Source organism: Schistocerca nitens, chromosome 12 (assembly GCF_023898315.1).
Source record: "Schistocerca nitens isolate TAMUIC-IGC-003100 chromosome 12, iqSchNite1.1, whole genome shotgun sequence".
In the NCBI taxonomy this organism is placed as follows: domain Eukaryota; kingdom Metazoa; phylum Arthropoda; class Insecta; order Orthoptera; family Acrididae; genus Schistocerca; species Schistocerca nitens.
The window spans coordinates 171516933-171544480 of NC_064625.1; the positions used below are offsets into that span (position 1 = coordinate 171516933).

The window sequence follows — 27548 nt, forward strand, 5'->3', positions numbered from 1 at the left end:
CTAAACTCCCATGAGCTCATGACGCATTAAACAAGTTGTAGCGTTAAATAACAGGCAAAAATAAGCCTCACGTTTAACAAATTTTGTATCAATACTATATACTGCAGCAGTGGTTTTATGATCACACACACACACACACACACACACACACACACACACACACACACACGTTGTAAATGATTGCAACGCATTACATTCGTAAAGGTACCTCAGTGAACCACTTGATACCTCTGCCATTCAACAGCATTTGTCGTCTCATGCTAAAGGCACTGTTATTTCAAAATCAAATTAATAAAATGGATGTTTGAGGCAGAAACTATTGGTACTCTAAAGAATAATCCCCGTTGTATTCAAGAAATATAATTATATGTTTTGGATATTGGTTTAAACCAGTAAACACCCACTCACACGGTCCTTAAGAGAACCGAACTCCTATGTGTAAAATGTCTGGAAAATTATACGCCGTAAAATAATATTTTTGTAAGCACATACTGTAGTATATGTGGATAGTGTTTGCGAAATGTGTTGTGGAAGAAGTTACTAGTAAGATAAAAATGTCGAACAGAGAAAATTTAGTAAGCGATAATTTTTTTTCCTTTCAACATATTGGGGGTGTTAGAAGATTAAACTTTCGCTAAATTTCGAAACCGTCTGTAGAGTTTGTTGGAAGTCGCTAAGTCGCCTCTAAGTCGTAACAGGAGAATATGTTAGTCGGGGTACTTGCGCGCCGTGAGTACGCTGTCTACATGCACAAATGGTTCAAATGGCTCTGAGCACTATGGGACTTAACTGCTGAGGTCATCAGTCCCCTAAAACTTCGAGCTACTTAAACCTAACTAACCTAAGGACATCACACACATCCATGCCCGAGACAGGATTCGAACCTGCGACCGTAACAGTCGCGCGGTTCCGGACTGAGCGCCTAGAACCGCTAGACCACCGCGGCTGGCGCCTACATGCACACATTTTATCACTGTAATACTTTAGTTTTGTAACGTTAGGTGTACGTATGTGGGCAGTTATTCGTCCATCCTGTGTTGGTTCTGAGGACAGCTGAACTTGCTTGGCTGGGTGCGAGTCGACAGGAGAAGGACGTCATGTGGTCGCTGCAGGCGAGCACCGGAGCACAGTTCACTACTTTGAAGTAACTGTATTCAAATATTAATTACAATTGATAGTAAAAAATCACAGTAATTTAAGTAGTCAATGTTAAGAAGTGGTCAATCGCATGTGTTACCTGACACTATCTTTCTAAAAGAATGCCAGAAGACACTTTGACAAGCCGGTTCAAATAATCGTTTAAACAATATTTAACGACAATCTGTTTTCTTTTATCACGAGCGCACTTGCACAATATAACTGGCCTATGTATTTATGGACAAAGCTTTATTTATATTTATTGTAAAAGGTCTGAGTGTGACTGAATGTTCCTAACATTTCTTTTCTTATTGTTGTAATATATTTGTTTAGTCCGGGGTAGAGGTCAAGTTGAGTCAAATCACTTCTTTAGAAGTTAACAACAATTATTTTTGGTGGGGACGGCTTGACTAATCTCTGAAGTAGTGCTGGAGGGAATTGACACCATGAATGCTGAACTGCTGCACATAAATCCGTAACAGTTCGAGAGGATGGAGAACTCTTCTGAACAGCACGTTGCAAGGCATCCCAGATATGCTCAATAATGTTGATGTCTGGGGAGTTTGTGGCCAGTAGAAGTGTTTAAACTCAGAAGAGTGTTCCTGGACGTGTGGGGCGTTGCATTGTCCTGCTGGAATTGCCCAACTTCGTCGGAATGCACAATAGACACGAATGGATGCGGGTGATCAGACAGGATGTTCACGTACGTATCACCTGTCAGTCTTGTCTAGATATATGAGAGGTCCCATATCTAACTGCACACGCCCCCACACCATAACAGAGCCTCCACCAGCTTGAACAGTCCCCTGCTGACATTCAGGGTCCATGGATTCATGAGGTTGTCTCCATATCCGTACACGTCCATCCGCTCGATACAATTCGAAACGAGATTCGTCCGACCAGGCAACATATTTCAAGCCATCAACAGTCTGATGTCGCTGTTGACGGGCCCAGGCGAGGCGTAAAGGCTCTAAGCACTATGGGACTTGACATCTGAGGTCATCAGTCCACTAGACTTAGAACTACTGAAACCTAACTAACGTAAGGACATCACACACATCCATGCCCGAGGCAGGATTAGAACCTGCGACCGTACCAGCAGCGCAGTTCCGGACTGAAGAGCCTAGAACCGCTCGGCCACAACGGCCGGCGAGGCGTAAAGCTCTGTGTCGTTCAGTCATCAAGGGTACACATGTGGGCCTTCGACTCCGGAAGCCCATATCGATGGTATTTCGTTGAATGTTTCGCTCGCTGATACTTGTTAATTGCCCAGCATTGAAATATGCAGCGACTCTCTTCACTCGTCGTTGTCCTATTCTTGCAGGATCTTTTTCCGGCCGCAGCGATGTCGGAGATTTGACGTTTTACCAGATTCCTGATATTCACGGTACACACGTGAAATGGGCGTGCGGGGAAATTCCCACTTCATCGCTACCTCGGAGGTGCTGTGTTCCATCGCTCGCACTCTGACACCACGTTCAGACTTGCTTAAATCTTGATAACCTGCCAGTGTCGCAGCAGTAACCGATCTAACAACTGCGTCAGACACTTCTTGTCTTATACGGCCGTTGCCGACCGCAGCGGCGTATTCTGCCTGTTCACTTGTCTCTGTATTTTAATACCCACGCCTATACCAGGTTCTTTGGCGCTTCAGTGTATTTCGAAGGTCTGAATGTGCTCCAGAGTAAGACTCTGACTTTGCCGCTTGTATTACAGAACTGAGGGCGGACAGTGAGTGGTTTTGTGATAATTTGTTAATTCATCATGTTGAAGTCTGAACTGTTTTAAGATAGTGAATATTTCATGTATAGTGATTATGAAATGGACTTGGTCTTTATGTAACTTTGATTACAATTTAGTTTGGATATTTAAATACCACTCTCGTATCGCTCTGAACATAACTTTACTGCATTTAGTAAGGGTATTTCCTGTCTGTGTTTTAAGTGAATATCGTAGACCAGTTCCTGTTTATTTGAGATGTCATTTCTGGAATAAACATTATTCAGCAAAACCTTGTCATATAAACCAATTACAGACGCTAGAATGTTATTAAATTACTGATTTAACTTTTATTTTATATTTCTGGGTGTTTCATTAACTCGCAATTGTAGCCAATGCATACATAGACTATTTGAGTGCAGGATCACAGGCGCATGCGGCTCTACGCTTTGAGTACATGGAGCTCTTCTTTCCGAAGATAGCCGTGCACAGCCAAGTACCAAAAGTATCGAGTAATCGCAAGAAGACACGCAGCTGGCTCGCTCTTGAGAATAGGAGCTCAACAGCAACCGTTAGGAACGGTCATCCTCCCAAGAACACGACACCATTTTAAGTTTTTAAATTCGGTCAATGTTTGCACGAAACGGGGTACTGAAAATCAAAATTTTGTTGCTCCTGGAGTACGTATGACGGGGAACCTGGGACACAGACGTCACACGAAGCGCTGTAAGGGGATCCAGTGTTGCGGTCCTAGCGCTGTAAAACTGGTCCGGTCTGGGGAGCGAGGCGGCAGGTTTATCTGGCGGCGGCAGGCGCGGCCCGCGGCGCTATCTCACCTGCGCCTGCGCCGGCCCGCCTGACAGCTGCCGTCACGCCACACTTCCCAGCACCACTCGCTATCACAAACAAAAGCCGCCGGCCGGCTCTGTGGCCGACACACGGCGTGCAGCCGAGCGCCTCTCCCCCGACCTGACGTACGGACACTGGACGAAACAGCATGAACTCGTTTAGAGCCACTGGTACTCGTCTTTAGGCAGCAAGGAATACAAAGCACTTACCATGTCACTCACAAGAATTTCTTACTTAAACTAGAAGGTTGGTAAACGTGTTTATGTATGCACGGAATCACAACAAACCGCTTGTTCAGACAGAAACTACTTGACTTCGGAGGAGGAGGAGGAGATTAATGTTTAACGTCCCGTCGACAACGAGGTCATTAGAGACGGAGCGCAAGCTCGGGTGAGGAAAGGACGGGGAAGGAAATCGTCCGTGCCCTTTTAAAGGAACCATCCCGGCATTTGCCTGTAGCGATTTAGGGAAATCACTGAAAACCTAAATCAGGATGGCCGGAGACGGGATTGAACCGTCGTCCTCCCGAATGCGAGTCCAGTGTGCTAACCACTGCGCCACCTCGCTCGGTTTACTTGAACTCGCCGCGATTACATGTATTGATTGCTGAGTGCAGGTAAGAACGGACTTTAGCCGTATACAGTGTTCCCAAGATGTTCTTAATTATTATGTAGAATGGGATAGATTGCAGACAAGCTGTCTTAACAGCACTGAAACTATAGCAAACTCAGTCCTTAGTTGCAAAGGCGTTTGGCGTTTCACAACATCTTGCGAATGTATCGACCTGGCTTTAAAAAAAAAGTGGGGGGGGGGGGCGACAATAGATAACAATGCACGCGAAATGGTCGGTCCTGAAAAACCATCTCAAAAGAAGGCAATCGATGGCTGATCCCAAAAAGATCAGCCTGGGCAGTGCCACGATGATGCATAGGTGGAACACGGAGTGAAGGTCCACGTATCGGCAGTTAAACATTCCTTTCAGCAGCTGTAGAGCTGAATGGGAGAAGAGCTTCACCAAAATCTATGGTAAGTTCGGAGCAGGAAGGCTAGACTACAGTTTGCTATTAAGCTTGCGTCACTGACCACTGCAGACTGGTAAAAAATTCTATAGAGTGACGGAAGTAAATTTAATCTCTCATCCTCAAGAGGGATCAGTACCTTCGACGATCGAAAAACAAGAGTAATAACAGGAAGTGCTAAGTACCACTGTGTGGTGCTTTTTCTCGCTACGTGGTGCAGGTCCTCTCGTCGAAATCCATGGGGTAATGGATAGTTTGAAATATGATGAAGCGTAAGACACCATGTAATACCTTAAGGGGAGATGAAATATGCCTCGGAACTGGCAATTCCAGCACGACAAGAACCCGAAGCACACTTATACCCATGTGAAGAAGTACAAAGTAAAGGTATTCGAATGGCCAAAAACCGCATAGAAAATGTTTGGTGGCGGGCTGTATAGACGTGATCGCCAACACAACTGCACTAACAAGGCGGCTTTCTAGAAAGAATGCGTCAGCAATGGAAGACGGTTCCTCAGGTGCGATTGGCCAAACTCGTGGATTCTATGCCAACCAGGTGTACTGCAAGCAAAGGGCTATGCAACCAAGTATTAAACCATATGCATTATGGGTCAGTTCTTCATTATTATTTTTCTTGTGTATGGTTTCAACAAAATACTTTTGACCCTATGTAATTTGTTCATTTCTGTTTTGTTTGTGATGCAAAGATTAGAATTGCACAAAATGTGTAAGAAAATAAATTACACATTATAAAGATTTTGTAATTAAGTTCTTTCAACTAATTTGTTTTTCAAATTTAATATCTCTGAAAAATACTCGGCTCTGTAAATGCTATTTTCTTTCCAGCTATAGGATCATCATTAGTTTCACACTTCGAGAGGTTCTACAGGGCGTCTGGAGGAACAAATACAGGATTGGAACCCGTGTCCGGAAACGTCATGCAACGACGCTATAGAGCGTTTCCATTTGAGGTTCATTTTCTCCCCGTATACCGAAAAAAACCGATGATTTTAGGTAACTTCAGGGGAAAAATAAACTAGATGGAAACCCGCGTCCAAAAGCATCCTCCACTGAGACGACACAGTATCACATTCATTGGAGAGAAGGCATAATTATACAGCATGTTGTCCACAGGTGATCTCCGCAGTCAAGTCGCGATCACAGAATAAGGAAGAATATTGCAAGAAAACCCGCTAACGTCCGACAGCGTAGAAAGTCTCGTTTGCTGTCGGAAAGGAGGGGGCTAGCCTTAGTGGCAAGCGCCGGCGCATGTAACTTAAGAAGCTCTGTGGCGTCGTTGGATGACGATTCCGGACACGGGGTTCCTACCGTCGATTTCTTCCTCAAGACACCCTTCTCAAACCCCTCGAAGGGTGTCGCGCCATTTCTGGAACACAATGTAGATATACATGTATAACGGCACGTTGATGGGTAAAATTTTTTTTTGCTGGGGACTTCCTGCACGTATCTCCTGCTGCGATGGTCGAGCATCTTCCCTCATTTTGTTGACATATTTATACCGCTTTAAGTCGCACTTCATTTTCACTATGTTTTTACTTGAGGCTGTATACAATTAATCGCGAAAACTGATACGACAAAGCATTCGATAATAAAATCAAAAATGTTAAGTGAACATGGCTCCGTAAACGACCGTCTACACAGGCACGCACTCCTTCTGTGCTTCTGGTGTGAGACGACGTCTAACGCGTTGCATGCTCCAAGATGGAGCAGCGCTGTGCCTTGGCTTCCAAGAACACCACCTCCCCTCCCCCAATCCGCTAGTTCTTCATTTTCCTTTGGATCTAGTTCTTCATTTTCCTTTGGATCACCTCAAAAGCTGTCTGCCTCCGCAGCTGAGTGCCATATGCCGGACCTGCGTTCCATTCCCTCGGTGGGAAGACAGGCATGGGATGCATTCAGCGTCGTGGAGCCAACTTGGAACCGCTGGTGATCCGTCGAGCAGCTGCCCGTGTGAGTGCACCCAATGTCGGGCTGTTGACACCTCACGCCCGGGAGAGCGGTGTGCTGACCACGTGACCCTCCACACGACATCTAACGACGTCAGTGGCTGAGGATACCACGACGTTCCATCTCAAAAGTGAAGTGTACAGCACTCTCCTTGATATGGTAGAAGTTATGGACGAGGGAATTACACACTCTTGTCCTGCTGTACGAGATGACGCTGGGGATACAGAAGGAGTGTACAGTAAATTCGAGCATGTAACGCACTGAAGCTGTATTGTAATTCTTGTTGCAGAAATGGATGGTATTTGAGCCCAATTATATGGCGACTTAACCAAAAAGTTCACATATCAAACAGATTCGAACTAAATATGACATTATGTGATGCTGAAGTCAGTGGCAGTTCATATCCGTCGTGTGGCTAGGGCCTCCCGTCGGGTAGACCGTTCGCCTGGTGCAGGTCTTTCGAGTTGACGCCACTTCGGCGACCTGCGCGTCGATGGGGATGAAATGATGATGATTAGGACAAAACACAACACCCAGTCCCTGAGCGGAGAAAATCTCCGACCCAGCCGGGAATCGAACCCGGGACCTTAGGATTGACATTCCGTCACGCTGACCACTCAGCTACCGGAGCCGGACATTCCGGCAATAATAAGGCGAATCGGTAACATTTACCTAAGTATCTTAGAATATTACAAGCCCAGCTGAGCAACATTTTTATCCTGCACATTTCATCAGAAGAATAACATTTATCTTCAAGCCAGTTGATAACATTTAAAATTTCATGAAAATTTAGCTTGTATATGTGTCTATTCAAACTATTTGGTACGATTTTCTTTAAAAAGTTCCTTAGAAAATAACCCACAGTTTCGAATTTAAATTAACTGCTTCTAATGGAGAAAAATACCAGGCCAATGGGCTTGAAATTTTGAAGTTCTCTGATAATCTCATTATTTAACTTCGAAGAGATTTCACAGTTGTTACTCGTTTTTGATCCACACTTGCTGCCGTAGAAATTTTTTTATTGAAAATACTTAAGAGTTTCATGCTCTGACGAGTGCTTCGATTTTTCTATATGATTTGAAATGTGATTTCAAACAGTCATCACCAGCATTCTTAGGTGTTAACTGTTAGTATTTTCTCAGTTTTCCACGGTTTTCTGATGCCAGTTCTAACTGGGCGATTCGGAGTCTTTAACATATTTTAAATGCTCAGGTTCTTTTTTAAGAGGCTTTTCGAAAGTATCATTATGTTACTTTAGACAAACATCACATGTTTCTGTATGTATTTCCAGTGTGATTTGCGCAGATACTTTATGAATCTGTCAATTTCTTTTCCAGTTATTTATCCTGTGTTTTCCAATAATTCTTATGTCATACCGTCAGCAGTTGGCCATCACGTTCTGACATACAAGTAAACATGACACGTACGCTATGACTTTATCGTATGCATTCATATAAAAATGTTATCCATGAGTAATGCTGCTACTTCCGTAACTCTTGTTGCAAATCGCATAAGGGGAATTTGAGGCTACAAATGTCAAGGGAAACTAATACAGCTAAAAAATTTGTTTAACGTCTCAGTTTAATATTATTTTACTCTGTTAAGAAGTGAAACGTGTTTAACAATGCCTAAATTAGTAGCATGAGTGACTCAGCTGGAGGCTAGTATCCACAGGGTTATTACAAATGATTGAAGCTATTTCACAGCACTACAATAACTTTATTATTTGAGATATTTTCACGATGCTTTGCACACACATACAAAAACTCAAAAAGTTTTTTTAGGCATTCACAAATGTTCGATATGTGCCCCTTTAGTGATTCGGCAGACATCAAGCCGATAATCAAGTTCCTCCCACACTCGGCGCAGCATGTCCCCATCAGTGAGTTCGAAAGCATCGTTGATGCGAGCTCGCAGTTCTGGCACGTTTCTTGGTAGAGGAGGTTTAAACACTGAATCTTTCACATAACCCCACAGAAAGAAATCGCATGGCGTTAAGTCGGGAGAGCGTGGAGGCCGTGACATGAATTGCTGATCATGATCTCCACCACGACTGATCCATCGGTTTTCCAATCTCCTGTTTAAGAAATGCCGAACATCATGATGGAAGTGCGGTGGAGCACCATCCTGTTGAAAGATGAAGTCGGCGCTGTCGGTCTCCAGTTGTGGCATGAGCAAATTTTCCAGCATGTCCAGATACACGTGTCCTGTAACGTTTTTTTCGCAGAAGAAAAAGGGGCCGTAAACTTTAAACCGTGAGATTGCACAAAACACGTTAACTTTTGGTGATTGCGAATTTGCTGCACGAATGCGTGAGGATTCTTCTACCGCTCAGATTCGCACATTGTGTGTTCACTTCACCATTAAGAAAAAATTTTGCCTCATCACTGAAAACAAGTTTCGCACTGAACGCATCCTTTTCCATGAGCTGTTGCAACCTCGCCGGAAATTCAAAGCGTTTGACTTTGTCATTGGGTCTCAGGGCTTGTAGCAATTGTAAACGGTAAGGCTTCTGCTTTAGCCTTTTCCGTAAGATTTTCCAAACCGTCGGCTGTGGTACGTTTAGCTCCCTGCTTGCTTTATTCGTCGACTTCCGCGGGCTACGCGTGAAACTTGCCCGCACGCGTTCAACCGTTTCTTCGCTCACTGCAGGCCGACCCGTTGATTTCCCCTTACAGAGGCATCCAGAAGCTTTAAACTGCGCATACCATCGCCGAATGGAGTTAGCAGTTGGTGGATCTTTGTTGAACTTCGTGCTGAAGTGTCGTTGCACTGTTATGACTGACTGATGTGAGTGCATTTCAAGCACGACATACGCTTTCTCGGCTCCTGTCGCCATTTTGTCTCACTGCGCTCTCGAGCACACTGGCGGCAGAAACCTGAAGTGCGGCTTCAGCCGAACAAAACTTTATGAGTTTTTCTACGTATCTGTAGTGTGTCGTGACCATATGTCAATGAATGGAGCTACAGTGAATTTATGAAATCGCTTCAATCATTCTAATGGCCCTGTACTTTTTCACAAGCGCAACGTGAAACACTCGCGGTTCGCTGCCAAAGCTAAATTTTGTGTGGTCGGCAGAGGCACTGTACGTTGTTCCAACATAGCGTCCAGCTGGCGGGCAGATCCACTGCGCCGTTGCTGGAATATGCGCTGCTGCAACAACGGGGCCAGTTTTGTTGTGGCGTGGCGGGTTTACATGGGGTATTAATGGTATAGTTTTACGGAGAGTCCCTACGAGTATCTGGTTCCGAGGTATTGGCTGTTGCTCCACTGTGCGCGCGACAGTCAAACTGTTGGTACAACGCCGGCGCAAATGTCAGGTGCTACGTGCAAATACTGAATCGCCGCAGCGGTAACAGTGTCATATCTCTAGCGTGGCAGCTGTTTGATGTGCTAAGTGTCAAAGAATACGTAATGTAAATGAAACTAGACAACGACGCACATTACTGGTGTCTTACCAATGACGTCTCAGAAGTGACCTACGTAAGTTCTTAATAGCAAGCAGTTTCTCTCGCACAAGCATAAACTGTATCTCTATTGCGTTATTACACTTTCCGCGAACCGAGCTACTGTAGGAGACGTTCATGTCTGACATGATGCAATCACGAAGACAGCGAAAAACCACGCTGTCAGAAGCGTTGGTCATGAGAGCGGTGTTGCCGTGCCGAAGTTCGTACAAATTTAAGGGCTATCGTGCCACTTCGCTGTATCGCCTGTCGTGTCGTGGGCGTTCGTGAACGAGCGACGGGATACGTGAGTGAGAGAGAGAGAGAGAGAAAGAGAGAGAGAGAGAGAGAGAGAGAGAGAGAGAGAGGGAGAGAGGAGGAGGAGATGGTGGGTGGACCGTGAGTCAGATCTATCCATCAACTGCAGACTCCATCGCTTCACTCTCGCCAGTGACGCCCTGACGCCTTCAAAGATTTAAAATTCCAATAATCTTCGCAAAGTGCCAGGATCCGACTGAAGCCAAAGAGTCGTAAAATAGTCCTCTCTAGCCGCTCAGCGTCTCCCGCGCTTCCGCATCCCCCGCTAACCCTATTTCTCTTTCCCGGCAGGCCGCGACCCGCCCGGCCACGATCGCCACCCCTTCCAACACGCCCTAAGTGATTACTTACTCTCCCTTTACCTACGGTTTACAAATCCTCCTCCGCCGCCTGCGCGGCCTTCGCGCCCGCTCTCTCCCCCCACCCCCTCTTTCATCCCCCCCCTCCAGCCGTCCCTTCGGCCGACCGCCGCGCCTGCCAATCGGCTTTACCAGATCCCCACGCGAGGCCACGCCTCCCCCGCTCTGACGTCACCGCGCCGGCGCTCCAATGGCGAGGCGCGGCCGCCACCCCTGCGGGCGCTCCTTCAAGAGATGCTGACCTTTAGCTCTCGCGCCGGTCCTCGAAACGCGGCCCCACACCACAGCCGGGGACACGCGGGGGCTCAAAATGAAGGCGAGGCGGCGGCCGCCGCCTCCCACCCGTTGCTCACCGCTCCGACTCGACACAGAGCCCGAAGCCGTAATAAACCGGATAAAATATTCACGAGCCAACTCACCGCCCCTCATTTTGCCCCACCCGGCGACCCCTTTCAACACTTCGTAGCTCCTTCCGTGTCCTCTCAAAGGTACCGACGACTGTCCATTGTTTCTATACAATCTACACTAAATCTCGAATGGAGAAGGTGGGAGGCAAAAAAGATGCATTTGCAATGAAGGAGCACAACTACTCCCTTTCCTCCTTCCTTTATGATTGTCGGCTTTGGGCAACACGCTTTAAATTTATTTTGGCTTGTATCATAGTGTCTTAACTGAAAGAGAAATATAACTGACAAGTGTTTACCGAAATAACTTTGCGAACTACGCTTCTACAAGGACATCTTATGTAAGGCTACTCTACGGTTTTCTTCATATTCACAGATTTTGAACATCAGAGCGTGTACATCAATTTCCTAAAGTAGTACGACGCAAACTTCGTAGACAGTCGAAGTAAACGCCTTTGAAGATTAGATTTCCGAATGTCGTCACGTATAAAATACTTCCGACCCTGTAACACAGTATCTGGTAGCTGAGAGCGTGGCGCATAAATTTTGTAAACACCGGAGTCCCTGGTTCAGTTTTCGTTAACAACAATGTCCCTTTTTAGTTTTATTTAAATTCTATATTATTACTAAACAAAAATGTTAAGTTAACGTACACTGTATAATTTTTAAATCAAAATTTTCTAAAAAATGGTTCAAATGGCTCTAAGCACTATGGGACAGCATCTGAGGTCATCAGTCAACTTGACTTAGAACTACTTAAACCTAACCAACCTAAGGACATCACACACATCCATGCCCGAGGCAGGATTTGAACCTGCGACCGTAGCAGCAGCGCGGTTCCGGACTGAAGCCCCTAGAGCCGCTCGGCCATAACGACCAGCACGAATCTCCTTCACTGGAAATTTTATAGCACTTTATAGGCTACTTTGTCCCCCATATGCAGCTAAGTAGTAGCAGTACTAATCAGGTCTGTAACGCAGGCGGTAGCACTAAAAGTGTGCGATGGAGATCAGAGACGAAGAGCCTCACTGAAGCACGACAATAAACGGACTGCAACGTAGAGCAATGTTCTTTATGAGATGCCACTCATAACGCGCCGCGTCGCCAGGCAGATGAGTAGCTGTCACTCAAAGTGATGACTGCCATTGTGAACGGTATGTCCGCAGGCGACACTAGCCCGCGCAGTTCATCTCACGTTGGGTTCACAATGCCTCCTCTACAGTACGGCCCACAAGCGAAGGAGACCTCCTTTTATTAAAATTCATTCCCGAACAAAATAACACAAACACTGTAAATAATAGTGCTTCATTTTAAACTGACATGACACGCGCGTAACATAACAGACACGCCTCGTTTGGTTACGTCAATCGTCAATCGATACTGGTATCAAGCTGTTACGTGAGAATGGTGGTTGCGCTACTTTCAGCGGTCGAATGCAATATCGGCTGCAGAACCGGATCATTGCTGTCTGCCACCAGAAAAAAACTGAGTTTAGTCGCATTAGATGACAATATCTCTGTCTCAGGCACGACTCATTTCACTTTGCTTCACAATTAGCGTTTCGGTAATCTCGATGCGCAAATACTTGTGGAAACGTCACCCATCGCAGCGAAGAGAAGGAAGCCGAAGTGGCAACTCTTACAAACTGCAAGTAAAGTATTTCGAGAAACCTTCGTATGATAATTTTTGAAGATGTACTATCCTCCTAACCGCATGATAATAAGATTGCAATACGGTAAGTAAAAGCTACAGAAAAAAACTGTATACATCTTTCCTCTTCGCGCCATATCAAAATTAACATGCCGGCCGTTGTGGCCGAGCGCTTCTAGGCGCTTCAGTCCGGAACCGCGCGACTGCTACGGTCGCAGGTTCGAATCCTGCCTCGGGCATGGATGTGTGTGATGTGCTTAGGTTAGTTAGGTTTAAGTAGTTCTAAATTCTAGGGGACTGATGACCTCCGATGTTAAGTCCCATAGTGCTCAGTGCCATTTGAACCATTTGAAAAATTAACATTCCCAAACGATAACGCACTTACGTTTCTGGAGTTTAAAGACACAAGTTCTACATAACAAGTTACGCTGCAAAATAGAGAAATTTTGACGAACTGTCGCCTTCGTTTCACATGCGATCAAACACGCTCCACAACACGGTATTTCATGTATTATGGAACCACGGCGTAACAACAAATCGCAACAGATTTTGACAAGACTGGGGCATAAATCGAAGAACCTCTGAAAGTCAAAGTCTACGAAAGCAAGAAATGACTGCCGTGTTAATCACTTCGCGAGCTGAACCAACCGTGCACGTCCACTGAGCACCGGTACTTATGAACACCTGCACAAAATCAGGAAATCACACTATTCACTACAATACTAAGTGCGTTGCTGATGACGAGGTTTTTGTCGGTCCGAAAGCCGCAGCTCTCCACGCTGGTCTGTCTTCACTTCTGCAACATACACACACTTGAACCTGTTGACCGTAGTCACACGCCTTGGTCTCCATCTAAAATGCTCATCCCCTTTTTTAAGCTGTCCTCCATCACCAAATCGACTATTCCTCGGTGTAGTACCACATCTAGTTGTGCCACAAATTTCTTATCTCCATAATTCTATTCAGTACCTCCTCATTATTTATGTCATCTACCCACCTAATTGTCATTATTCTTCTGTAGCACCACATTCCAAAAGCTTCTATTCTCTTTGTATCTCAGCTGTTTATCGTCCACTTTTCCATACAAATCCACACTCCAAATACTTTCACAAATTTATATTCAAAAATTTATGTTCGCTGTTAACAAATTTCTCTTTACACAGGAGCTTATGTTTCTATTTCCAGTCTGCATTGAGTATCTTCTTCACTCCCCTCATTGTCGCTTATTTTATTGCCCAAAAAGTAAAACACTTCTATATTCTGCGTCTCATTTCGTAACCCCTTCCTCAGCTTCGCCTTATTTAATTTTACTACACTTCATTATCTCGTCCTCTCCCCCCCCCCCCCCCGCCTTTCTTTACTTCTCTTAATGTTCATCTTTAGTCACTTTCCAATAAACTATTCATTCCATTCTCTGATCTTCCAAGTCCTTTGTCGTATCTTTCTCAGTTTCCTCTCAAACTACTTATACCCTTCTACGTTTCTCTGACTCATAGAACTGTAGGCAACTAGCAGTACAATATGTAGATAACCTTTCGATCCTTCTATTTTATCCGTGATATCTTCAAAACTTCAAGTATTTAAGGAAGTATGCCATGTTCATACTTGAGCAAAGTGATACAGTACACGACCACTAGCATTATTTATCAAAGCAGGATAACGAACACGCTGAAGAGGACTTGCAAAGGGCTTGTCTGGATGACTGCTCACCCAAACCAAGGAACGCAGCCTTTTCTCTTACAGTAGTTCTTAGTTTTATGAACAGGTTCGCTGATGGCGACTCCACTGTCTGGGAAGTCTGAGAAACGGCCGGCACAGCAGTGTACTGACCACGTGCGCCTCCATACTGAACCCGCATGACGCCGCAAGGAAGAGGATGACACGGCAGCCGGAAGACACCCTTTGGGTCTTGAAGTTTCAGTCTGCAGCCGAGTGTGCACTGATATGACACTTCCCGGTAGACTGAAATTGTGTGCTGGAACGAGACTCGAACTCTAGACCTTCGCCTTTTGCGGGCAATCGCTCTACCGCCTGAGCTACCCATCCACGACTCACGACCCTTCGTCACAGCTTTACTTCCTCCAGTATCTTATCTTGCACTTTACAAACTTCATAGAAGCTCTGCTGCGTAACTTCCAAGACTTGTGTTGCGAGTTAGGGTGAGCTAGTCTTGCAAGTACGCACGGGAGCTTCTGTGAAGTTTAAAAGGTAGGAGGTGCGGTACTGGCGAGGAAGACGTGAGGAAGAGTCGTGATCCATGTGCTTGGGTGGCACAGTCGGTAGAGCACCTGTCTGCGAAAGGTTGAGTTTCCGAGTTCCGAGCCTCGTTCCGGCACACGGTTTTAATCTACCACGATGTTTCAGACAGATTTAAGTCTTCTCTGGTTACCATGCACCACGTCAGGCGAATGCCGGAAAGGTTCCTTAAAAAAGTGGCGTCACATTTCTTTCTCTCCCTTAACCAGGTTCAAATTATTTCTTAGTTAAATGCCAAACAAAAATTTCCATAGTCTGCACGTACATTCTTAAATGAAATCATGAAAGATACATAATTCGAAATTCTTATCGCTAAACGAAATTTACGGTTAAAGAAAACATTTTTGCTGGCAACAAAGGACACAAACGAAAGATGAATTAAAATAAGACTACATGCAGCCCATTCAAAAATTGGTAGGAGAAGAAAGTAATACAGCCTCACTTACCAAAAATCATTAACACAGTAGCGGACCGCTTTATTGTCGATCTGAAACAAAAGAGAACAGAACACTGAGTTACTCTGGGTTAATTCAGTATAATCATCGGAGATTCCAGTCTCCATTCATAACCAATAACAGCAGGTCTCCAACTGTCAGATGCAAAACCTTAGAAAAGCTTTAACATTAAAGATACGGTAAAACTTTCGACGTAACAGTCGCTAAAACAGACAGATGCTCGTTGAACATTTAACCAATGAATACAGTGCACACATCCGACACAAATCAATGATCAAACGGTACTCTTATACCTGCATACGTTAGTTTAACCTGGCTGAAAGATGCTTACACTTACGCTGAGAAATATCAGAAGAGAACATAAGCGATCCAAATGGGAAGTGGTCACTACAGGTTGTGTGTTTCCGGAATCAGACTACTGCAGTACTGGAATCTGGACTAAACAATATATTTTTCCCTTATTGGAACAAACACGACGTAGTGTCACTTCTATGGACAGGACGTCTCTTCATCTTCATTACATCTCAGAAGGAAGTGTCACTTGGTGCAGTTTTCTTTTTCCACTTTAAAGCAATTCCCCAGATTACCCTCTAGACTACTTTCTTCTATCCTGTCATGTGTAAATATTTCATAGAAGGTGCAAGACAAGAGTACAGTGACTTGACCCAGAGAGATCAGCGCGTGATTTAATGTCGCAGAGCGCCACGTACATCTTCGACAGCGAGTGACAGGGCCTCTATTGTTCCCAGTTCAGACAGTGTCCCTTGACCTCGAATCGTACCGGGACAGGGTACCATATAAAACTAAATAACATGCTTGGAGGTGCTAAACGAAATTTAGGAAATCTCCACCTAAAACGTAAAGAAATGCCAATCATCGCTTTATCTTCCGTGTGCACACAAGGACTGCAACTCAAGAAAATGAACACCGACAGATGATGATGATAATATCACTCGAACTGAAACTGTCAGGGAGTCGGTGAGGGCAGAGTAAGGGAAACGACCTCTGCACTACACAGAAAAAGGCACGAACAACCACCGGCTATCACATTACTCGGGCCGTAGCAGCAGTCTGTGGCTTTCTTGAAGGCGGCGGTAAGCGCAGTCCTGTCATTTACCACGACTGGAGCCACTGAAACCGAACACACTGATGAAAAAACGTTACCACAACCTGCTTATTCGTCGTTGGTCCATCATTAAAAAACAATGCAGCAACAATTCTGCGCGACGTGGATTCAGAAACTACTTGGTAGGTTTCTGGAGGTTGAGACGGCAGATGTTTACACACAGTTCAGGAAAATTCTGTAAACTACGGGCCGATGGTTTGCGGGTGCGAAAATGGCGCCCAACAGCATCACATGTATGTTCCATCAGGTTCAGATCAGGCGAATTCGGAGGCCAAGACATCAATTCATTATACAACTCCTCAGACTACAGTAACAAGGTTCAGGCCTGGTGACACTGACACTGACAGTTACAGTGCTGGACGAAGCCGTCAAGCATGAAAGTGAGCAGGTGGTCCGCAATAATGTTCACGTAGTTAACAGTCATCGATTACTACCACACGTCACAAGGGAGGCCAGGCGAATGCCCCCACGCCACAACGCGTCCGTGGTGCGCGACGTGTTTCGAACAGCCGTCCGTCTGAATGACGGCGTATCCGGAAAGATCATAGGCATGTTGTAACAAGAAACATCATTCCACCAGGTGATACACTAGTGGCCATTAAAACTGCTATACCACGAAGATGACGTGCTACAGACGCGAAATTTAAGCGACAGGAAGAAGATGCTATGATATGCAAATGATTAGCTTTTCAGAGCATCCACACAAGGTTGGCGCCGGTGGCGACACCTACAACATGCTGACATGAGGAAAGTTTCCAACCGATTTCTCATACACAAACAGTAGTTGACCGGCGTTGCGTTGTGAAGCGTTGTTGTGATACCTCGTGTAAGGAGGAGAAATGCGTACCATCATGTTTCCGATTTTGATAAAGATCGGATTGTAGCCTATCGCGATTGCGGTTTATCGTATCGCGACATTGCTGCTCGCGTTGGTCGAGATCCAATGACTGTTAGCAGAATATGGAATGGGTTGGTTCAGGAGGGTAATACGGAACGCCGTGCTGGATCCCAACGGCCTCGTATCACTAGCGGTCGAGATGACAGGCATCTTATCCGCACGGCTGTAACGGATCGTGCAGCCACGTCTCGATCCCTGAGTCAACAGATGGGGACGTTTGCAAGACGACAACCATCTGCACGAGCAGTTCGACGACGTTTGCAGCAGCATGGACTATCAGCTCGGAGACCATGGCTGCGGTTATCCTTGACGCTGCATCACAGACAGGAGCGCCTGCGATGGTGTACTCAACGACGAACCTGAGTGCACGAATGGCAAAACGTCATTTTTTAGGATGAATCCAGGTTCTGTTGACAGCATCATAATGGTCGCATCCGTGTTTGGCGACATCGCGGTGAACGCACATTGGAAGCCTGTATTCGTCATCGCCATACTGGCGTATCACCCGGCGTGATGATATGGGGTGCCATTGGTTACACGTCTCGGTAACCTCTTGTTGGCATTGACCGCACTTTGAACAGTGGACGTTACATTTAAGATGTGTTACGACCCGTGGCTCTACCCTTCATTCGATCCCTGCGAAACTACATTTCAGCAGGATAATGCACGACCGCATGTTGCAGATCCTGTACGGGCCTTTCTGTATTCAGAAAATGTTCGACTGCTGCTCTGGCCAGTACAGATCTCTCACCAATTGAAAACGTCTGGTCAATGGTGGCCGAGCAACTGGCTCGTCACAATACCCCAGTCACTACTCCTGATGAACTGTGGTATCGTGTTGAAGCTGCATGGGCAGCTGTACCTGTACACGCCATCCAAGCTCTGTTTGACTCAATGCCCAGGCGTATCGAGGCCGTTATTACGACCAGAGGTGGTTGTTCTGGGTACTGATTTCTCAGGATCCTTGCACCCAAACTGCGTGAAAATTTAATCACATGTCAGTTCTAGTATATTTGTCCAATGAATACCCGTTTATCATCTGCATTTCTTCTTGGTGTAGCAGTTTTAATGGGCAGTACTGTAGGTCCACATTGCTCCACGCCCAATATTGATGATGCTGTGGCCAGTGCAATCATTTGGCGGTAACGATGGGTCAACATGGGAACCGACGGGGGCCTTTTGCTACGGAGCTCCATGTTCGACAAAGTGCGCTGCACAGTGTGCTCCGACACACTTTTGCCTGCACCAACATCGTACTCCGGCGTCGTATTTGGCAACCCTGCTTTACAGAGCGGAAGAGACTCCCACCTCCACATTCTATGACGAGGTGTAGACGTCCGACACCATGTTGCTTGCTCGTTGTCTCACAGAGTTCCAACCGCTTCCCATACATGTTCACGACAGTAGCACGAGAACAGCCGACCAGGTGCGCCGTTTCTGAGATAATCGTTCCCTGACCACAGACCATAACAATCTTCCTTCAAAGTCGTGGATTTCCCGTTTGCAGCCCGTGTCACGACTGGAAAGTGTGTGCCCCGCTTATAGAATGATGTGACGAATGTCACGGGGTAGCGATATGCACAGACAGAGGTGGCGATAGTAGAGCGTACGCAAGTGCAAGGCCGGAGCCGTCATTTGCCCTCAGATGATTGACGTGAATAGATTCCCAACGTGATTAATGCCGCACGACAGGAATTAACAGACTGTGAACGCGGAATGGAAGTTGCAGCTAGACGTATGAGACAACCCATTTCGCAAATCGTTAGGGAATTCAGTATTCTCAGATCCACAGTGTGAAGAGAGTGCCGAGAATACGAAATTTCTGACATTACCTCCGAATAAAAGACAACGCCGTGTGCGACGGCCGTCACTTAACGACCGAGAGCAGAGCCATATGCGCAGCTGTCTGTGGTAGCAGACGAGCAACACTGTTCGAAGTAACCGCAGAGATCAATTTGAGACGTACGACGAAATTAACCGTTAGGGCAGTGAGGCGAAGTTTGGCGTTAATGGACTAGGGCAGCAAACCGCACAGCATCTCCTGGGCTCATGACAATATCGGTTGGAACCTAGATCGCTGGAGAACCGAGGCTTGGTCATATGAGTCCTGGTTTCCGCTGTTAAGAGCCGATGGTAGGGTTCGAGTGTGGCGCAGATACTACCAAGCTGTGAACAAGGCACTGTGCAAGCTGGTGGCGGCTCCATAATGGCGTGCGCTGTGTTTACACGAGTGGACTGGGTCCTCTTCACTTGTGGTGTTCGGCTACTTTGACATCATTTGTTGCCATTCGTAGACATCATGTTCACAAAAACCGATGGAATTTTTTTGGATGAGAATGTGCCACGTCACCAGGCCACAACTGTTCGCGACTGGTTTGAAAAACATTCTGGGCAGTTCGAGCGACTAATTTGGCCAACCACATCGCTTCACACGAAACCCATCCAACATTTATGGGGCATAATCGAGAGGTGAGTTCGTGCACAAAATCTTGCACCAGCAACACGTTCTCAATTACAGACTGCTACAGAGGCAGCATCGCTCATTATTTCTGCAGGGGACTGCCACCCTGCCACGTCGAGTTGCTGCAGTACGCCGGGCAGAACCGAGTCCGGCACGACTTTAGGAGGAACCCCACGACTCTTGCCACCTCGGCGTGTACTTTCCTCGTCATATCGCGTGCCTGCAACACTTTCAGGCTCATCACCGTAGTTTACGTACACAGCTGAGCTCTTGCAGCGGTTCACCGCGCACTACGCTACTTAGGCAATCATTTGCCAGTGCGTCCTGCTCACGATTGACGTTTTGTTTCTCATTTCATTGTTCCTCATCATCAATAGCGTTGCGTGTTAACTGAATATTCCTTCGCGTTGTTTTCCTTTCTCCCAGTACCTAGTTTCGAATACTCAACCACCAGTCATAAAACATCGGACACAGTGTCTCTCATCAGATACTACGGAACCCATTTCTATTTCGGGCTTAACGACATCTATCGAAAGGTATTGCACAACTGCACAATCGAACATAAATCCAGAAACATTTTTCACACGTTGTAGTAAATGGCATTGCACTTTTAATGTATATAGACACAAAACAATGCACATAAACGCACCGGACAAACCAATCAGTACCCCCTTCCGCCCTCTCCCTCCTACTGGACACCATGCTAACAAACTGTAACACCGACTCCAGCTTTAGTAATGGCCTCAAATCGTCAAGGCAGTAAATAAATTTCTTCGTGTATAACGTATCAAGCTGAAGTTACTCATTGACGGTTAGATTCCGTAGAGCTACAGTACCAAATTGCGCGATTACTGATAGTTACGTTCCACGTGCTGTTCCGAGCAGTTCCAGACATTTTCTATGGGATTTAGACCGGGTGCTTTAGAGGGCAAGTGGGGTGCGATTGGATGCATGACTGGCAGTCAAACCAAGATCGAAATCGTGCAGCTGTATGAACACGGCTGTTATCTTGGAAGATGCTAGTGACTACAGCATATTCATTGCGAAGATATTTAAGAACGGGCAACACTTGGTCACCGAGAATGTCGAAAAATGAGTGGATCCCCGTTGCCGTAAGAGGAATGCCCTCAAAACATCACAGAACCACCTCTCTGGCCTGAACTGCACCCTACACACAATGCGGATTAAATTCTGCCGGCGGAGTCTATCTTGCATCATGTGGCAAGAGCCAAAATCGCGACTCTCTGGACCACACTACATGACTCCAGTCAGCTACTCTCCGGTTTCTGTGTTCTTTGATCCACTGAAGATGTGGAGCGTTTTTGCTCTGCTGTGGGCGATTGCGTTTTGCGGAGTATGCGACTCCAAATGTCCATCACGTGCAGTTCCATTCATAATGTTCACCTAAAACTGGTTGAGGTGGAACTGCATTAACTAACAGTAGAAACAGCTGTCGTGTTTGAAACGGATTGTCACTGACAAGGCGAGACATTCTTTTCACTTCGGTTAGCAGCTTCATGCGAGCACTGTCCTTGTGAGCGTAATAAGGCTGCGAATGGTACACCATTCCTCGTAGAAACGATGCAGTGTCCGCTGTCATATACCAACAAATCACGTAACTTCAGTCACGGTGGTGTTAAGGACACCTTCGAACACGATAGCTGCTTTCTGCATTCTGGCGACGTCTCCATCTTAGTGCACTGATTCCATAAATCCGAATGACAAATGCGCGCCACTTCACTGCCAAGACTTACAACAGCAATGGGATAACATAACCGCCTTGTACCATATGTACAATACTGCAGTGCTAAAAGTACCAACGTGGTACTGGCAATACTCATGCGAGTATAGAAGGGGAATAGTAATGGGCTGAAGTGAGAGTTGCACTATGTGTCGAAGAGGGAGAAGTACAAGGCTAGACCGTGCAGCCGTGATATATGTGGTGTAACAGATAGCGAATCTACCTAGTAAGCAGAAGATCGAAGTTCGAGTCCTGGCGCTGGTACACATTTCAATTAATTTTCGTAGCCTACATTATTATTACTGCATTACAATTTATCGATACATCGATTAGCCAGGGGGAATCGTTAGTTCTAAATTTCAGTGCTCTTCCAGTGTTGTGGAAGACGTTATTTTCAGAGTATAGAGTCACGCCGACTTGGAGAAATCTTGAAGACGTAGATATACGGGGTAAATATACGTTCCAGTTTCAAAACACTGTATATATATATATATATATATATATATATATATATATATATATATATATATAAAACACTGCTCAGAATATTTCGAAGAAATGGGAAACGTTATGAAAACAATAACAGTAAAATTTAAGGAACTTTTTCCCCACTAGATGCCGCTGTAAGCGGCAGAATATGGAAAATGAAAGCCGCGGGGTACACATCTGTTCCTTAGTTTGCGTCTCACGCACTCTGCATGACTACCCCAATACAGTATCGTGCGCTGCTGGTAAAGCTCTTCTACAAGAATGGTGACGGTGCCAGTAGTTCTGGTAAGTTCCGGACACTCAATGACATGGAGAAAGGCATTGGTCCGATGTGTGGTATGGGTCTGGAGAAAATGATAACAACATTAGAAAAGACAGGTTCTTTTGAAGTTCAGTGTGGCACGCGAGGAACGCAGCTGATCGAAGATATGGCCATAGCGCTGTAGGAGGGATCGGGCGGTGGTGTGCGCCCGTACATGCAGAGCACGGAGAACTGCCCCAACGTTGGACATGCCTGCGAGCACGGTGCATAAAATCCTAGAAAACATCCTGCATTGCTATCTACACAAAACCACCCACGTTCAGGAGTTGCTTCCCGCCTGCCTGCCAGCAAGACAATGATTACTACAATGAAATTTTCACTCTACAGCGGAGTGTGCGCTGATATGAAACTTCCCGGCAGATTAAAACGGTGTGCCGGACCGAGTTTCGAACTCGAGACCTTTGCCTTTCGCGGACAAGTGCTCTACCAACTGAGCTACCCAAGCACGACTCACGCCCCGTTCTCACAGCTTTAATTCCGCCAGTACCAGAAAGGCAAAGCTCCCGAGTTAGAGTCTCGGTCCGGCACACAGTTTTAATCTCCCAGGACGTTTCAAGACACACGTTCGCTCTGGAATTTCTTGCTCCCATCAAGATGGACGATGAACGGCCGTCGAACATTTTTTGGACAAACGAACCCCCATTTCCATCTCCAAGGAGATGACACTACGCAGAACATGTGCAACGCAAACGCCACATGTATAACAACCGGAACCATTTTATTCTGAAAAGGTGACTGTGTAGTACGGGTTGACGGCGTCGTTTATCTTTAAGGCCGTATTTTTTCGAGATGAGATTTGCAGGTCCTGTTAGCTGTCACTGATAAACTTATGAAAGTCTTTAGTGCACCAGCATCAATCCATCACTTGTATGCAATGTGGCGCTCCTTCGCCCATTGCAAAGCAAGTGAGGCCGAGCCGGGACACGATAACTAGAAATTTTCTGTGATACCACTGGAGTACACGGTCATGCAGGAGTATGTGGTAATATAGTTGCATAATGCCTTCTTCTTGTTGGTACGACAGACACCACATTGTTTCACAAGGTTCTGATATGCTGCCGCACGTCTTGCAGTAAGTCTGATGAAGGAAGCATGTTCCCGCGGGGGATGACACTGTTAGCGAGAATCTACATCTACATCCATACTCCGCAAGCCACCTGACGGTGTGTGGCAGAGTGTACCTTGAGTACCTCTATCGGTTCTCCCTTCTATTCCAGTCTCTTATTGTTCGTGGAAAGAAGGATGGTATGCCTCTGTGGTGGGCTCTAATCTCTCCGATTTTATCCTCATGGCCTCTTCGCGAGATATACGTAGGAGGGAGCAATACACTGCTTGACTCCTCGGTGAAGGTATGTTCTTGAAACTTCAACAAAAGCCCGTACCGAGCTACTGAGCGTCTCTCCTTCAGAGTCGTCCACTGGAGTTGATCTATCATTTCCGTAACGCTTTCGCGATTACTAAATGATCCTGTAACGAAGAGCGCTGCTCTCCGTTGGATCTTCTCTATCTCTTCTATCAACCCTATCTGGTACGGATCCCACACTGCCGAGCAGTATTCAAGCAGTGGGCGAACAAGCGTACTGTAACCTACTTCCTTTGTTTTCGGATTGCATTTCCTTCTTCCAATGAATCTCAGTCTGGCATCTGGTTTACCGACGATTTAATTTATATTATCATTCCATTTTAAATCACTCCTAATGCATACTCCCAGATAATTTATGGAATTAACTGCTTCCAGTTGCTGACCTGTTATTTTGTAGCTAAATGATAAAGGATCTTTCTATGTATTCGCAGCACATTACACTTGTCTACATTGAGATTGAATTGTTATTACCTGCACCATGCGTCAATTTGCTGCAGATCCTCCTGCGTTTCAGTACAATTTTCCATTGTTACAACCTCTCGATATACCGCAGCATCATCCGCAAAAAGCCTCAGTGAACTTCCGATGTCCTCCACCAGGTCATTTATGTATATTGTGAATAGCAACGGTCGATAATTTCATTGCCTCTGACAGCATGGTGCCAGTTAACAGTTCGGCATGTTGAATGCTTAACTTATGTGACCATGCATACTGAACAGTAAGGATGGTGTAATGTGTAAATCACATCACAGCCATCGTATTGCTATGTTCTGCAGTCTTAGGTGCTATCTAGTGGGCAAATTTTGGTTTTTTTTTTTTTTTCTTCTTTCTATAACGTTTCCCCCCTTCTTCGATAATATTCAGCCGAAGCTGACGTCATTTTGAGCGGCAGTTCGTTCTAATTATAACCGCCCTGTTGGGGCCGCCCTGTGCGGTGCAGCGGCCAGCCCGCCGTGTCCAGCTCCTGGCGGCCATAGCCGCAGGTAGCGGCCGCGGCTACGCCGCCGCCTACGCACGCCCGCCCGCCTGCCTGCCGAGCTCACGCCGGTACAGACGATTTCACGCTCCACGGCGGTCGGGCAGTTTCACAGCCGACTGCCGCCGGCCTGCCAACACTACGGACGCTTTGATCAGCGCAATCCGGGCGCGCAAAATCGCCAGCGCTCGTCCAACATTTCAGCGGACGGAAAACAAGGCGAGCCCTTATCCTTCGGCAGCGCACTGGCGCTACACTGCCATTAACGACTCTCCTAGATCTCAGAGTGCGTGTACAACGTGAGGCGAAGCTTGTCCGTTATGCAACCAGTTTGATTTGTAAATACACTTACGGCCAATAAATCATTTATGAACTGTCTCGTATAATGCTGCTCAACACAAAACTGGCTATTTACACTCCCAAGTGGAAATCGAAGTCAACCTCTGAGTACCTTCTTAGAAGCCGCGCCATTTTGGCAACTGACAACTATCAGCTCCTCGCCAAAACCGTCGTATACCGCGTTTGATGACAGCCCTAAAAGGAATGATGGAAGGAAAGTTAACATTTAGCGCACACAACACAGAGGTCAACAAGTGACTGAGCTTTAATTCTGGTCCGAAGAGATGGCGAAACGATCAGCCTAGTTGCATCACCAAAGACTTCAACCGCGTGTGCAACACCAGAAACCTACTCTGGAACGTGAGATTCTTTATGCGATTTCAGGACAGATGGGGAACACAGAAGAATGGTTACCGCAAGGCAGTGTTCTCGCACCATTGTTATTCAACATTTCCAGAACACTGAAGATCAGCACTGCCTGGAAGAACCCAGAGTTTTGTCTACTTCGGTGACTGTGCAATCACTGCTCAGGCCGGCTGTTTTGAAAACGTGTAACAAACCCTGCCCAAAGCTCTAGACCAATTTAGTACCCAGTATAATGAAAATCACTTGAATCAGAATCCTGCCAAAATTCTCACCTGTGTATTCCACCTCAGGAACAAACAAGCTGATAAAACGGTTCAAAACATCTGCGAAGGAATGGAACATTCTCTCCGAAATATACAGGAGTGACTCTGTACTGTATAAATTCCGCCGTCTTGGTGGCATGGCCCCTCCTGAAATAAGACGCAACGTAGCTGTGAGATCCTAGAAAAGCAGGGCCACAGCTACGGAAGCCTACCCTTTTTACTTTCGTCAGCCACCACATCCTCGGCTGAAATCAAGAAGCAGCTTCTTGGCAACTACCAAAGCTCTTACAGAAACGCCATAGCGAATAAGGATCTCAAAGTAACGGAGTCAACATTCGGACAAATGGATGGCTGCGTAGAAAGCGTTCCTCCTGTTCATTCAGAGAAGTGTACAATGGACTGCACTCTACTACCATGAGAAGCATGATCAACCTAAAGAAGTGGGACCTTCCTCTGGAACCTGGGGTTTTTTTTTTTTTTTGCAAGTACGGTAGATGTCTACACACAGACTAAACTGATGTCAACGATCGAGTTCCTTTTGTTAAGTATCGGTCCGCCTGCTTAGCTGAGTAGTAACGTGTTTGCCTACCATGCAACAGGCCGGGTTGGAACCCGAACGGGTTGGAGATTTTCTCCGCTCGTGGACTGGATGTTGTTTTGTTGTACCACCACCACCACCACCACCACCACCAACGCCGCCGCGCAAGTCGCCTAATGTGGCGCCGCCTGAGATAAGACTTGCAATCCGGCAGCCGAACTTGCCCGATACGGCCTCCCGGCCCACAGTGCTACACGATCACTTTTCTTGTTAAATTTGTAGTTTGTACTTCTCATACTTCTTGACTGGAATACCCTCTTTCAAATTCTAATGGTGGCAGGGGTAAAATACAGGGAGCGAAAGGCTATTTACAATTTGTACAGAAACCAGATGGCAGTTATAAGAGTCGAGGGGCATGAAAGGGAAGTAGTGGTTGGGAAAGGAGTGAGACAGGGTTGTAGCCTCTCCCCGATGTTATTCAATCTGTATATTGAGCAAGCAATAAACGAAACAAAAGAAAAATTCGGAGTAGGTATTAAAATCCATGGAAAAGAAATAAAAACTTCGAGGTTCGCCGATGACATTGTAATTCTGTCAGAGACAGCAAAGGACTTGGAAGAGCAGTTGAACGGAATGGATAGTGTCTTGAAAGAAGGGTATAAGGTGAACATCAACAAAAGGAAAACGAGGATAATGGAATGTAGTCGAATTAAGTCGGGTGATGGTGAGGGAGCTAGATTAGGAAATGAGACACAAAGTAGTAAAGGAGTTTTGCTAAATAACTGATGATGGTCGAAGTAGAGAGGATATAAAATGTAGACTGGCAATGGCAAGGAAAGCGTTTCTGAAGAAGAGAAATTTGTTAACATTGAGTATAGATTTAAGTGTCAGGATGTCGTTTGTGAAAGTGTTTGTGTGGAGTGTAGCCATGTATGGAAGTGAAACATGGACGATAAATAATTTAGACAAGAAGAGAATAGGAGCTTTTGAAATGTGGTGCTACAGAAGAATGTTGAAGATTAGATGGGTAGATCACATAACTAATGAGGAGGTATTGAACAGAATTGGGGACAAGAGGAGTTTCT

General features: G+C 45.9%; 1 protein-coding gene across 7 annotated transcripts in view; it reads right to left on the reverse strand.

Moving 5' to 3' along the window:
• LOC126214866 (poly(rC)-binding protein 3) overlaps positions 1-27548 on the reverse strand; it is a 524736-nt gene that overhangs the window by 256693 nt on the left and 240495 nt on the right. For all 7 annotated transcript variants that reach the window (XM_049941512.1, XM_049941509.1, XM_049941508.1 and 4 more), the window contains one exon: positions 15573-15613. The gene's annotated coding sequence lies outside the window, so the exon portion shown is untranslated. The remainder of the gene's footprint in view (positions 1-15572; positions 15614-27548) is intronic.